Source organism: Aptenodytes patagonicus, chromosome 3, assembly GCF_965638725.1.
Source record: "Aptenodytes patagonicus chromosome 3, bAptPat1.pri.cur, whole genome shotgun sequence".
NCBI classification, from domain to species: Eukaryota; Metazoa; Chordata; class Aves; order Sphenisciformes; family Spheniscidae; genus Aptenodytes; species Aptenodytes patagonicus.
Genome location: NC_134951.1, coordinates 46,870,718 through 46,882,875, shown reverse-complemented (window position 1 = coordinate 46,882,875; position 12,158 = coordinate 46,870,718). Strand labels below are relative to the sequence as shown.

General features: G+C 38.6%; 1 protein-coding gene across 1 annotated transcript in view; it reads right to left on the bottom strand.

The window, feature by feature from the left end:
- FHL5 (four and a half LIM domains 5) overlaps window positions 1-9,761 on the bottom strand; it is a 28,705-nt gene extending 18,944 nt beyond the window's left edge. The window contains exon 1 of the mRNA XM_076333261.1: window positions 9,705-9,761. The gene's annotated coding sequence lies outside the window, so the exon portion shown is untranslated. The remainder of the gene's footprint in view (window positions 1-9,704) is intronic.
- Window positions 9,762-12,158: the final 2,397 nt, after the last annotated feature.

Below are 12,158 nucleotides of genomic sequence, written 5' to 3'. Positions count from 1 at the left end.
GAAGAGGAAGCCATGCTCTTCTCAGTGGTGCTCACTGACAGGAGAAAATGCAATAGGCACAAACTGAGATACAAGGGATTCCGTTTAAACAGAAGAAAAAACCTTTCACTGTGAGGGTGGTTGAACACTGGCACAGGTTGCCCAGAGAGGCTGTGTAGTCTCTATCCTTGGAGATATTCAAAACCTGACTGGACATAGGCCTGGGCAATCTGCTTTAGGTGATCCTGCTTAAGCAGGGGGTTGGGCTAGATGATCTCCGCAGGTCCCATGACACCTCAACCATTCTGTGATTCTGTGATGGACCACAGAAAGGCTTATCACTGCTGAATGATAAAAGAGGAAGGGTGAAAGAGTCCACAAAACCTCAGTATTCCCTTATGGGCATTTGAGCAGGAGTGGGGTCATTCTCATAACAACAAAACAGGTCTCCTGTAGATGACTTATTGTGAGTCCCCATCTAAGCTAGACATGCACGTAGTCTAAACGTGAGAAATGCTATTGCTTTCAGCTGTAATATTTACATGCTTGAAACTGACTGCACGCTTTAGAGCTTTGCTGCCTATATCCTGGGAGCACAGATTTTGGAAGATATTTTCAAAGATAATAAAAAAGTGGGATTTAAAAAAATATATAAGCAATTAGGTTCTTCATTACAATTAATTTCAATATTTCCTGATATTTCAAGTCTGGTAAACATAGTCTCTAAATCCTTCTCAATTGAAATACGTTCAGTGGAACTGCATGACATTGGTTACAGAGGAAAGAGCAAAGGAAACTAGTGATTCTAGATAATTTCTTTCAAAGAAAAAAAAGTTTCAGTAGATTCAGCATTACCACAGGGAAGAATCACTTCCAACATTCTCAAGTCCCAGCCATGTGTGAAATTGAGACACATATTATTTTCTGTGCTGTCACTGAGTGTGAAACATGATCAACATGTCCTTTGTCAACCACCCTGATACTTAGATACGAGTACTGCCCAAAAGCTGGGCCTTTTCTGATGGAAAGGAGTTAGTGGCTTGTCTGCGGTATCTGGTTTACCACAGATAGTAGATAGTAAAGATAGTAAAGAAGATTTTATTTTTATTGTTGTAGGCTGGTGCAAGCCAAAGCTCCTTTTCCTCACTGATAATTTTAAATTTTAAGCTGGTGTTAATTGTTACAGACCAGGCTACAGAAGAGATGTGAAGGTCTGGATGCCTTCAATATTCTTGGCTATTTTGATGACTTGCCTCAGAAGGAAACGTAGACAGTGCTCCGCTCTGCTGCTCAGCCACTGCCCTGTACAGAGCAACGAGGAAGAGTCTGGGGCACTGACATCTACACTAAATATACTCCTTACCAGAACTCAGCGGGGAAAGCAGATCTAAAAATTATTTTGCGATGACTTAATGACTGTGCGAAGGAAAACTACTATAACTGTACATGTCTTTTTTTTCAGTTCAGCAAGCAAAAACATCCTAAGGAAGATGCAAGAAACCCTACAAAGGATGGCTAGGCAGCAACCTGCTCATTAATTTCCTAATCTCTTTTAGAGGATTAAATTCATGCTCTGAAACTTGAGCATTTATAAGCTTCCAAAACTAATATAAATTAAAAAAAAAAAGTTATTGCATCAGGGTATTTTTGGAAGAAAAAGGAGTTTTGCACTAAGCTTGATCCAAAATGCTCTAACACTTTTATTTTTAAAATTTTGATGTATTTTAATAGAAAATATTTGTGAATAAAAAATACCCACTTCATGGAAAATGTCAGTTTGTTTTAGAAAAGTAGGATTCAAAAAAAGTGAAATTTGACTGAAAAATATTGGTCTAAAAATGGATCTTAAATTCTCAACAGAAAAAATTATAGTAAAAACAAATTTTATTTTTGATATAAAGTTAAAAATTTCATTTGAAGAAGCAATTTTATAGCTAACTTTTATTCTAGGAAAAAAGATGTGAATCTGAGTTAGAGTGATCTCATTTTGAGAGATTTGGTAGCAAAAGGTCATTTATGTTGGATTAGTTTTTTCAATTAAAATAGTGGGAATGTAGAGAATAACATATTATACTTGCACGGAAATATTAATGTATTTTCCTTCTATCAACCTACAACCCAGCAAGTATTAAATGACTTTGGAAGAGAAAAAGAAACATTAAATATTTGGGGCTGAACTGGTCAGGGTGAGAATTGATCACTGAGGTCACAGCTGATCTCTGGCAATGAATACAAAGTCTTCCCCACCACCCTTTCTGCCTGGCTTGTCCAGTCCCCTTTCCTGCCTCCACCCTCACCTACAATCCCCTAATCATTGAAAATACTTTAAAAAGTGCTTAAATAAAAAGAAAATTAAAGTTACAAATGAAGACGTGCTGAAGTCCTGATCTGAGGCTTTTACCAGTGAGTTCATCCCCCGTGTGCAAATTAGAGCAGCACTTCCGAGTGATCTCTGCTGCAACGGCGTCTGCACATCTGGCTCCCGATTCCCCTCTACACAATGCACTAAAGTCAAGATGCTTGCACAGCTGAGCAGAAGTCCACCAAGGAAACAGCAGCACCTTAGCAATATACTAACACCACCGGGCAGGAACACATCTACCTGAAAATGAAACAAGCTTGCCTTCGGGACTGAAAGCTTTCCTGTGGAAAACAATAGCGATAGGAAATGATGCCTGTGATACAGCGGGGAGTGAAGTGCTCACAGGCCGTGAAACGAAACAGCCTTGCCACTAAAGAGGTAACAGAGCTTCAATACGCAACGCTGATGCTGACTGCAATCTTTAAGATCTTAGTAAAAAATAGGCCATTTCTTGTTTTTGCAGATGCATCAACTGCAGAGGCCGGATTTCCCCCACCTTTACATTTTATTTCGGGGACAGAAAGGTGGATGAAGAGTACTGTGTCTTGTGAGAAGGGGTACATCACATGAATTAAAATCTTTTTTTTTTAAAAAATAACTACAACTGACTACGCAGTACAACATTTTCTAGCTGGGTTCTTTAAAAGCCTGTGACCTACTTTAGAACCGCTTTAGGAAATAAAATGAGCAATAAGAAAAAGATAAGCAGCAGCAGCAGCAATGTTAGCAGCAAGCTAAAATTGGAAGGGATTTTCATTACCCTATTTAAAAAAAAAAAAAAAAAAAGACCTCCATCCCCCAAACCCAAACATAAAACCCCCAAGTGGTAATAAAGTGTCTGCTGCAGCGGCACAGCCTTTTCCTTTTCTCTTCCAACTGCACTGTGACAACCTGACCTAGTTTTCTGAGGAAAAAAATAAACTGAGCTGCAGCACTTCCGTAATAAAAATATGACACCTTATAAAAATGAACGAAATCTAAAGATTTCTAATCTCAGCCCTGTTAAAAGATTGGCATGAGCTAGGTGGCATTACAGCTTCGGAAAAGCAAAGGCTACAAGGAGTATTGGTATATAAGATCCCTACTTCAATTATCATTGTTCCCAGGTATTTAGATTTTTAGGCCCAATGAATGGCCAGTTTTGCTGCTTGCAGAGCTCCATCAGTCTTAACTGCCACCTTCTTACCAAACTTTTCACTGAAAAGAGAGATGACATGGTTCTGCAGACAAGCCTGGACTGCTTATTATGCCCACAGGAATTATAGTTTGTGAAGCCACTGCTGGGTACAGTCTAAGAAATGCTGGCAACTGCAAATGTAGCATATATACCCTCTCTTAAGATTATATGTGAGCTGTTTAGGGTGACCATGGCAGTCTCATTTTCGTGGAGAGGAACTCCATGATGTGCCTCCATGGACCTTCCCAAGGGAAAGCAGGCTTCAGGATGGGCAGTCCTAAGAGGCAGGAAGGAATGGGCAGAAACATTGAGTAGAGCCAATAACAGCCTGATCTCAAAGCAAGAACTACCTACACACTCTGGATTTTTACTGACAATTAACACAGTAGGCATTGCTACAAGACCTAGCAGTAATGATCCTCTGCAATTGCAATCTCTTTGGAATACAGGGATCCAATAATAACATAGTCCTATATAAAATACATATGCATATATTGCATCTGCAAGGTGGACAGACCACGGAAGGTCTAATCTGGTGGAGAAAACCTCAAAGATGTGGTACTCTTTGTACTCTACTGCTTTTACAGTAATGAATTGATTATACAATATAACTGAGACAGAGGGCGAGAAAGGTTTCCAGGAAAGCGCACAACAACCAATCAACATGAAAAAACATGGTGGGTGTTCTTAAGCAGACTTACTTAACTTCCTTCTGTTTACCCCTAAGTGTTACATGAACTCCTGCTTTGTCTTCTTTTAGAACAGGACCCCAGGAACACTTGCATATGTATGTAAATTAATGCAGCTGAATAATTTCACTCAATTCATGGATGCCAGGTTAGGTGATTTAATATTTTCTGGATTAGGTTTTTAACTCTGCATGTTAGGGTTGGTGTCCTCATATCTATTGGGATGCGCTAGGCACAATTCACTGAAGAAGCCTCAACATCTGCACCAAGGTTGCAGTAACAAACTAGCACAATTTGGCTGGGTCTGCATTTCACTGAAGAAGTGGAATTATAGCAGGGTGATTTTTACCTTTTATTCTCTGCCCTGTATTTGTTTTAAACATACTGTAAAGCTGGAAAACCTTATTAGCTTAACTATGCAGGTGCGTCAAGGGCAGGCTGCTGGTCTTTGGGCTGGAGGAAAAAAAAAAAGATAAAATATTCAGATAGACAGTCTTTTATGACATGTCCTATATTCACTGTTGATAGTAAACCAGCACATTTCATTCCAACACAGCAAAAGGATATACGACTCACAATGTAAAAACTCAGTTCTAGAAGAGAGCTGACAACAGGACTTTTGAAGGCAGTGAACCCCTTTAGGAGTGGGGCTGATGGGAGAAAAGGCAGGGAGTGGAGGTCTTCTGGTTCGTCCTCTACCAGGGAGGAAAAATAATGGAGTGTTACTAGGACTGAGCGTAGAAAAAAATGTTGGGTTCAGGTTTTTTGTGTTTTTTTTTTTTGTTTGCTTTTGTTTTCCTTTTCTTTAAACATGCGGCTTTGTGCATCGTCCATTAACCAGAAAAAAAATGTTAACTGAAGACCTCTTGAGTCTTGAGCAGTTGAGTAGATAATGTTCTGTCAAACAAGATAGAGTATATCATGGCATCGACTGTGTTTTAACTTCAATCCTCATGTCCTGTGAGCAGCAACATCAACCAGTCCTTAGAGACACTCAGCCCTGGGTTCTGTTCACGTCCTGCCAGTGACCTTTGCCATGTACTTGAAATCTTTGTGCCTCTTCGTGCCTATATATGTTACTTGTTCTGCCTACTTAGGAGGTAAGGTCTGCTGAACAATTATGTGACTGGCTATCCTAACATTTCCCTTAAGCCTTAAAATCTCTGTGCCAGACATTAAACATGTTTCTTTCTATTTTAACATAGTCTATCTTCCTAAAAGTGGCTATGATTTAAAATTAGGCCCTGCAATGAGTAGACCATGGTATTCTGCCTTTCTTTATTATGATGTGAGGTTACTGACCCTTTCGTTAACTGCCCGGCTGGGATTTTTGTAATGTCCTGGCATGCAAAAAGGTCCTTTTTTTGTTTTTGGCACTATGACTTTCAGAGTGGATTTCTTTCTATGATTATAAACACACGCTATCTAAAAGCTGGTTCCAGTGTAGGATTGCCCTATTCTGACTGAAGGAAAATGAAGGCTAAAGTTTATCTGAACAGCCAAGACAGTCAACATTTGACTCAGACAAATAGAAATAATCAGTAAAGTCTTAGAATTCTGGAAGAAATTTGGTAAGAATGAAGAAATTCCTTTCTAACATTTCGGAACATTTTAAGAACATGCTATTTAACTCAAGGATATTGTGGAACAATGAGTCCACTGAAACCAGTAAAGTCTATTAAAGTGACGACGTGAAGCCTGACATGCAGCAATAGCAGAGCAACCATCTTTGCAAACCTAGGATGGAATTGACAGTTTTCAATAGGAGATGATGCTCAGAGTCCATAACTCTGACCAGCTGTGGGGGATAAGGTCAGTCTGAGGAGGAGGAGAGTGGTAAGCAGCAGCAGAAACTGCATTAAGAAACAAATACAGTCCAAGTCCTTTTTGCTAATTTATGTTAAATTTGGTAAATGTTTTCAGTAAAAAGTCTAAGCAAGTGATTGAGCAAATTAAGAATTCTGCTACTGTATTTAAAAAAACCCAAAATGTTTTGAGCTTTTAATTTGAAATGTTTCTCAATGCTCTTCAATTTTCAAGCACCAAACTAAACAAAGATTGACAATTAGAAGATCAGCTTGAAACAGTTTTTCCTCTAATCTTTTCCTTTTTTTTCATGCAAATAGAATCCCAGACTCACAGAACTCTAATTATGCCACAATTTGGCATGTTATAATACATGAATGAATCATGATGTGGCTGAATTTGAAACTCGAAGAGCTCACTTGAGGAAGACTGGGCTCCCGATAAATGGATTTACAGCCTAATACTGTTCTGGGCTTCTGATAAATAGAATTATAACCTAATACTCTGAAGTACAGCCTTCCTTTCAAAGGTTTCAGAATGCCTTTGTAACAACAATAATAAAGTAATCCTAAAACACAGTTGTGAGATTCTTGTCTACAGAAAAGGTTAACAAAGTAACTGACTTGCTTAAGGTCAGCAAGCAAACCTGGAGGAGTGGGAAGAAAAGAAGCCAGTCGCTACGCCTTTGCCATTAGATGGGTCTGCTCATCAGGCTGTATCCATGGCACTGGCCCGGGGTAGTTAAAAACACTGTATGAAGGTTGCCGCGTGGTCAACCTCCAGTGCTAGAGGTAGAAAGCACTTCTAAAATTAGCTGAAGCTATAAATGTTCCAGTTGTGGACTTTGCAATTGTCCTTAATTACTCTGAGGCTACCATTAATATTCTTATGCAAAATGTTCTGGGTGGAATTTTTCCAGTTTTGTGTCAAACCTCTTAGGGCTACAGCAGTTGAGAGAGTTTCTAATTATGAAGGATTTTCCAGTCAATTTGGGTTGTTTCCAGACAGTTTTGGATAACATGGGTTTAAACTCATTTTTTTCTCCCCAATGTAACAAACCCGGTTTACAGATGGGGAACTGAGGCACGGAACAACTTGCTGGAGGTCCCTCTGGACTGGATTCTGGTTTCCTGCGTGTGCTCTGTCAACAACTACGCCATGTTCTGTCACTAGGTCGTTCTTTCTATCAGTTCTGCTATCTATGCGCACATTATAGGAAAATGAATATTTTTCTGAGTTATAAAGCATCCAAGTGTGAGGCCAGCAACAAACGAGGGCAGCCTGTTCAGATCCATTATATGCTGAGATGTGCAAGAATTTACCAGTCCTTATATATGGACCTAGAAAAATTCAAACTCAAAGACAACCATGGCTGAGAAGAAAAGTACCTACTAGCATGAATGAAGTACAATCAAAGAAAAGTCTTAGTCTGAGAAAGGGAAACAAGAAGGGATGATAGCTGATGTATACTGTACAATATCAGAGAAGAATAGGGATATTCACGAAAGCCAACCTAAGCCTACTGAGGCTAAGGAACAAGGCACTTTTTATAGTTAAAAGAGAGAGAGAAATTCCTCTCCAGGGTGATTACCAGCAGAAACTCAAATTAGCCATCATTATAGAGGCAACCGAGGGAGATTAGTTAGCTTTTGTAACAGTCTTGTCCCTCAGCGTCTCTCTGCTGTAGAATTTTATTAACTTATTTTTAACACATCAGTTCAGTGTTTTTGGAGTAATTTTGCATATTTCTACAAAACCATCCTTATTTCATCCCTCTTACATTTTACAGGAAAATACAACTGTACGAAACGAGGAGTTCACAGCCTCCTTTCTCACTAGAGCTGCACGCCCCGTTCCCAGAAGAATGAATTCCACTGCAGGAGCGCAAGCGGAGCATCAGCAGCATTTTGCCATGCCAACTTCCAAGCTTGGGGCTCTAGAGATTTTAATAGAACAGTTGAACTGGAAATCATTAATTTTACGAGCATCCTAGAATTAGTCATAAGACATCATCTTACCCTTAACTGGCAGGGAAGCGTGCAGAAAACCTCAGGTCAGTTTTATTCCCCAGGTGATCTAAAAGCCTGAACGGCATCTGGAGCTTGTTTAATCGACAGGAGGGCCGCTCATTCGAACCGGGTCAGAATTTCACTCTCTGATTTTGGGCTTAACATTTGGAAGCACGCTGGTTAAGATTTTCACATTTCTTTCCGTCTGTCCATGGTTAGGCAATACTAAAAGTTTTTAACTTTTTTTGAGAAATAAAACTCAGATACGGAAAAAAATGAAGAATGCTGGGCTTATTGGTATATAGCCCACAGAACATATGCCTTACCAAGTCAACCAAAAATATACACTTCGTAAAATATTACTGCCTGCGAATAACCTGGAGATACCATACGTCACAACTGATCAGGATCTCTTTCGAGCAGCTTTTGATTTCATTTTGCTCTAATCTTACAAGAAGGTTGGTATGTCATCTTCAGTCTCTACCAATTACAAAACTTTGAAACAAAGTGACTTTTGTGACACTGCAATAAAATTACATGGCAAGACCATCAGCAATCTGTTATAACGTTAGTATATTAAATCCGTTACAGCCTGTTCTGCTAGAATACTCTAGAAGTGTCAACTATCACACAAACGGAAGAAAAATGTGGGTGAAAATATTAACCACAAACAAAAAAAGGCATCTGAAACTTGTTTCCTAAATGTAAGAGATTCGGTGCCCAGCTCCAGAAATAAAACCAGATCTTTTGAAAACAGGGACAGTTAAAGAAATATATTTTCAAACATTTATATTATTGAAATGGAAATTAAATTTGATAGTTTTGTCCAAATTTAATTGTAACCTCATTATCAAAAAGACTGCCGTTATGAAATCAGGTAGCAGTACAATTAATATACATAGACTTTAATTTAAGGAATATTTCCACAGTTACCCATACTTCTTTTTTAATTCTGCAGTATAGGCACACATTTCCAGCACCATTTCAGTATAAAGTGGTATATCCTTTCAATACTACTCTTTCCCTTCAAATTCCAAACCAAAATTATGATCCTAAAAATGTGATAGCTAAAACAAAGTGTTGTATGGAGGGAGAATTTGGAGACGATACTTGATTTTGATGACAAGTCAAAAATATTGCTATAAACACCAGCTTGGAAACTGGTTTTACTTTGAAAAAAACCAAGAACAATCTGTGTTAGGTGTTAAAATTAGTTATGCTAGGAACAAGTGACTTACCTTATCAGAAAAGACACTATCTAGAAAGTTTTCTTGCAATAGCAAATAGCTATGGAAGCTTGCTAAGAGATAAAAATGGTGATTCAAATGTCACAGGAAAAAGCATGCACTTTTACTGTTAGCTTGTTCTTTGGAGTAAATAAAATTAATCCTCACCTCATTACAAAGGAAACCCCAAACAATCTTCCCGTAAATTAATGAGCGAGCCAATTAATAAAATGAAAACAATTGCATCCAAAAAAAGTGTGGCATTTCTTTTGGTACACAAAATAGAAAATTTTTGATACATGTGTAGAATTCTGCATCTAATTTAATTAGCAGTTGTGTGTCTGAAGAAAAAAGTTCCCGTTTACTTGCTCAAAATGTTAAATTAGGTACCTTGTATACTACCCCATTTAAACATTATCAAATAAAGGAATAATGGAAAAGAGCCTCAATACTCACATTTGGTTTTAAGCTGCTTCTCTTGATAACTTGTGCAGCAAAATAAAGGAAGAAATAATTATGTGCCTTCACAGAAACAAGCATTCATCGAGTCCAAAAGAAACAGAACACTTTGCCAGAGCTATTTGAGGGTCCCATCAGAATTTGGCTGGATGGAGGAAGGCTGAGGGTCAGTTTGTTTCCCTTAGACCTCATGACATGCAAATAGCTGGCTGCCTCACCACCAAATCAAATCATTCTTTGACATATTGTGTTTACAAATTGCAAATACATACCATGTAGGAGGTTCTTAAAGGAACATATTTCAGACAGTTGTCAAAAGGAAAAAGGCACTTCTCTTAAAAAACTAAAGAATCAAAACCCCCAAAGCCCCAAACTGTTTAGTACAAGGAAAAAAGAAGAAAAAAGAAAAAGAAAAAAAAAAGATGGATCATCATTCATTCCCAGATACACTTTGGTCCATGCATAATGAATCCAAAAGACCTCATCTGGGCTCGTAAATCAGAAAAGAAATAGAGAAGTCGTGATTACTAAAGTCTGACTGTTGTGTACAGGAAATAGGGGGCAGGGAGAAACACTTTTCCAATTTCAGAAAAGACTTTCGGGGACCCAGCAGAACTCCTCTGACACTACTACAGCAATTTCTGGACTGGAACAATTTGCCGCTCTTCTGGCAGGCAGAAGGTGTTCATACGGCGTGACCATCAGAGTGGCAGCAATGGCTTCCTCTAGGTTCTCCCTCGGTATTTCTCAGTTCTGGCCTTGTTTGGATCGCAGTCCTCTCTTTTACTTTTTGCTTGGACAGAACAGGGGCCAGCTGACTTTCACAGACAGTCTACTGCCTGCATGGAGCACAGAGAAATGCTTATACTTTGCGTAAGACTCTATGGAGACCTTTAACCAATCCCAGCTGAAAGTAAGGATACTGTGTCCATTTGAAAATGCAGGCTGAAGTTGAGCAGAGTGAAAAAAAGGATGGCTGCTTGTGGTATGAACCACAACTGACCTCCAGGCAGATTTTTCCACAACCGAGAGCCAATAGATCTGAATCATTTAGTATATAATGTCAAGTGGGTGGGAGCTGTTTTATATCACAGATAGAAGAAAGAAGGAAATGTTTAAATGGTTTAAAGATGTATTACGTTATCTGAAGACTTCAGTAAAATTGCCAAATCTGGTCATGTTCTGGAGGTTATCTGCGTCTAGGTAATATCTTGCAATTAAGACTGATCCTCTGATTAATATTGCCAAGAATTGACCTTCTCTATTTGTGGCTGACTGGTTTATTAAACCTCTGCAGACACTTATTTTGTCATGTACTTAAACTAGATTGAACTCTTTTCTCATTTTTATATGAGCTATAAGCTTTATTTACACCATGCACTTTTCAAGCTTGCGATTTTTGCAGATTGAGAAGACAGAGGACAGGTTAGGTGTGAATTTGAGTCCAGAATGAGAATCATGAATAGCTTCCTCTTGCCTTTACTTCCAGAAAGAGAAAACTGAAAGCACAATTCTTGACCAACTACCTTCTGAAGTTCACAAATCAGAGCAAGACAAAAGTATTACCCAAACAGATCCGTCAAAAGAGCTAATGACACTTAGAAATACTTCTAACGCAATACGTTCTTTCCGGAAAGGATGAGAAGTACAGACACCTCCTCCAGCATATCACTTTCCTTAAACTTCAAAGACTATCCTCAAATTTGTCTAACTGTAGGTAGAGATCGTAGCTATGTTAACAGAAGACGTGCCCAGAGAAGCATTTAAAACAATTGGGTTTTGCCAACAGGTGCAAATTGAGTATAACTGAAGAGGTCAACAAAAATTCTGCTGCTTCTTCAGAGTATCAGCTAGGTGATGTCTCCTACAGCTCTCACATCTCTTCCTGAACTCCCTGAAAGAGAGAGCAGCTTATTTCATCTGACCCCAGACATGACCTGTCTTGACCTAGCTTCCTCTTCATATTGAAGATTTGGGAAATTCATCAATCAAATGCTGTTTCTCTTTAAACTACTCAAGTTGCTCTTCTGAATTCAGATTATTATTTTTTTAATTAATTAAAAAAAAAAAAAGTCATTCCTTAACAATTCCTTAAATAAATAAATAAATAACTTGTTTTCCTGAGAAAACATCTTTGGCACTTACTGAATATGTTCTGTTATTTGGGTCAGCAGAGAAAGGAATTCTGCTCTCACAAGTATCCGGTTTACACAAAAGCTTCAGCTAATTACCATTTTCTATGTTTAAAGTACAATCATAATTCAAAAAGTTTGAGTAGCACATATTTGGAGGCTCAAAAAGCACTCAAGGGAAAAATCACTACATGCCTGGTTCTATATTCCTCCCTAGGCATCCACTTCTGGCCATTGCTGGAGACACAATACTGGGCTACGCAGACCTTTGGTCTGACCCAGTACAGTCACTCTTGTGTCTTCTGCAAGAGTACTAAAC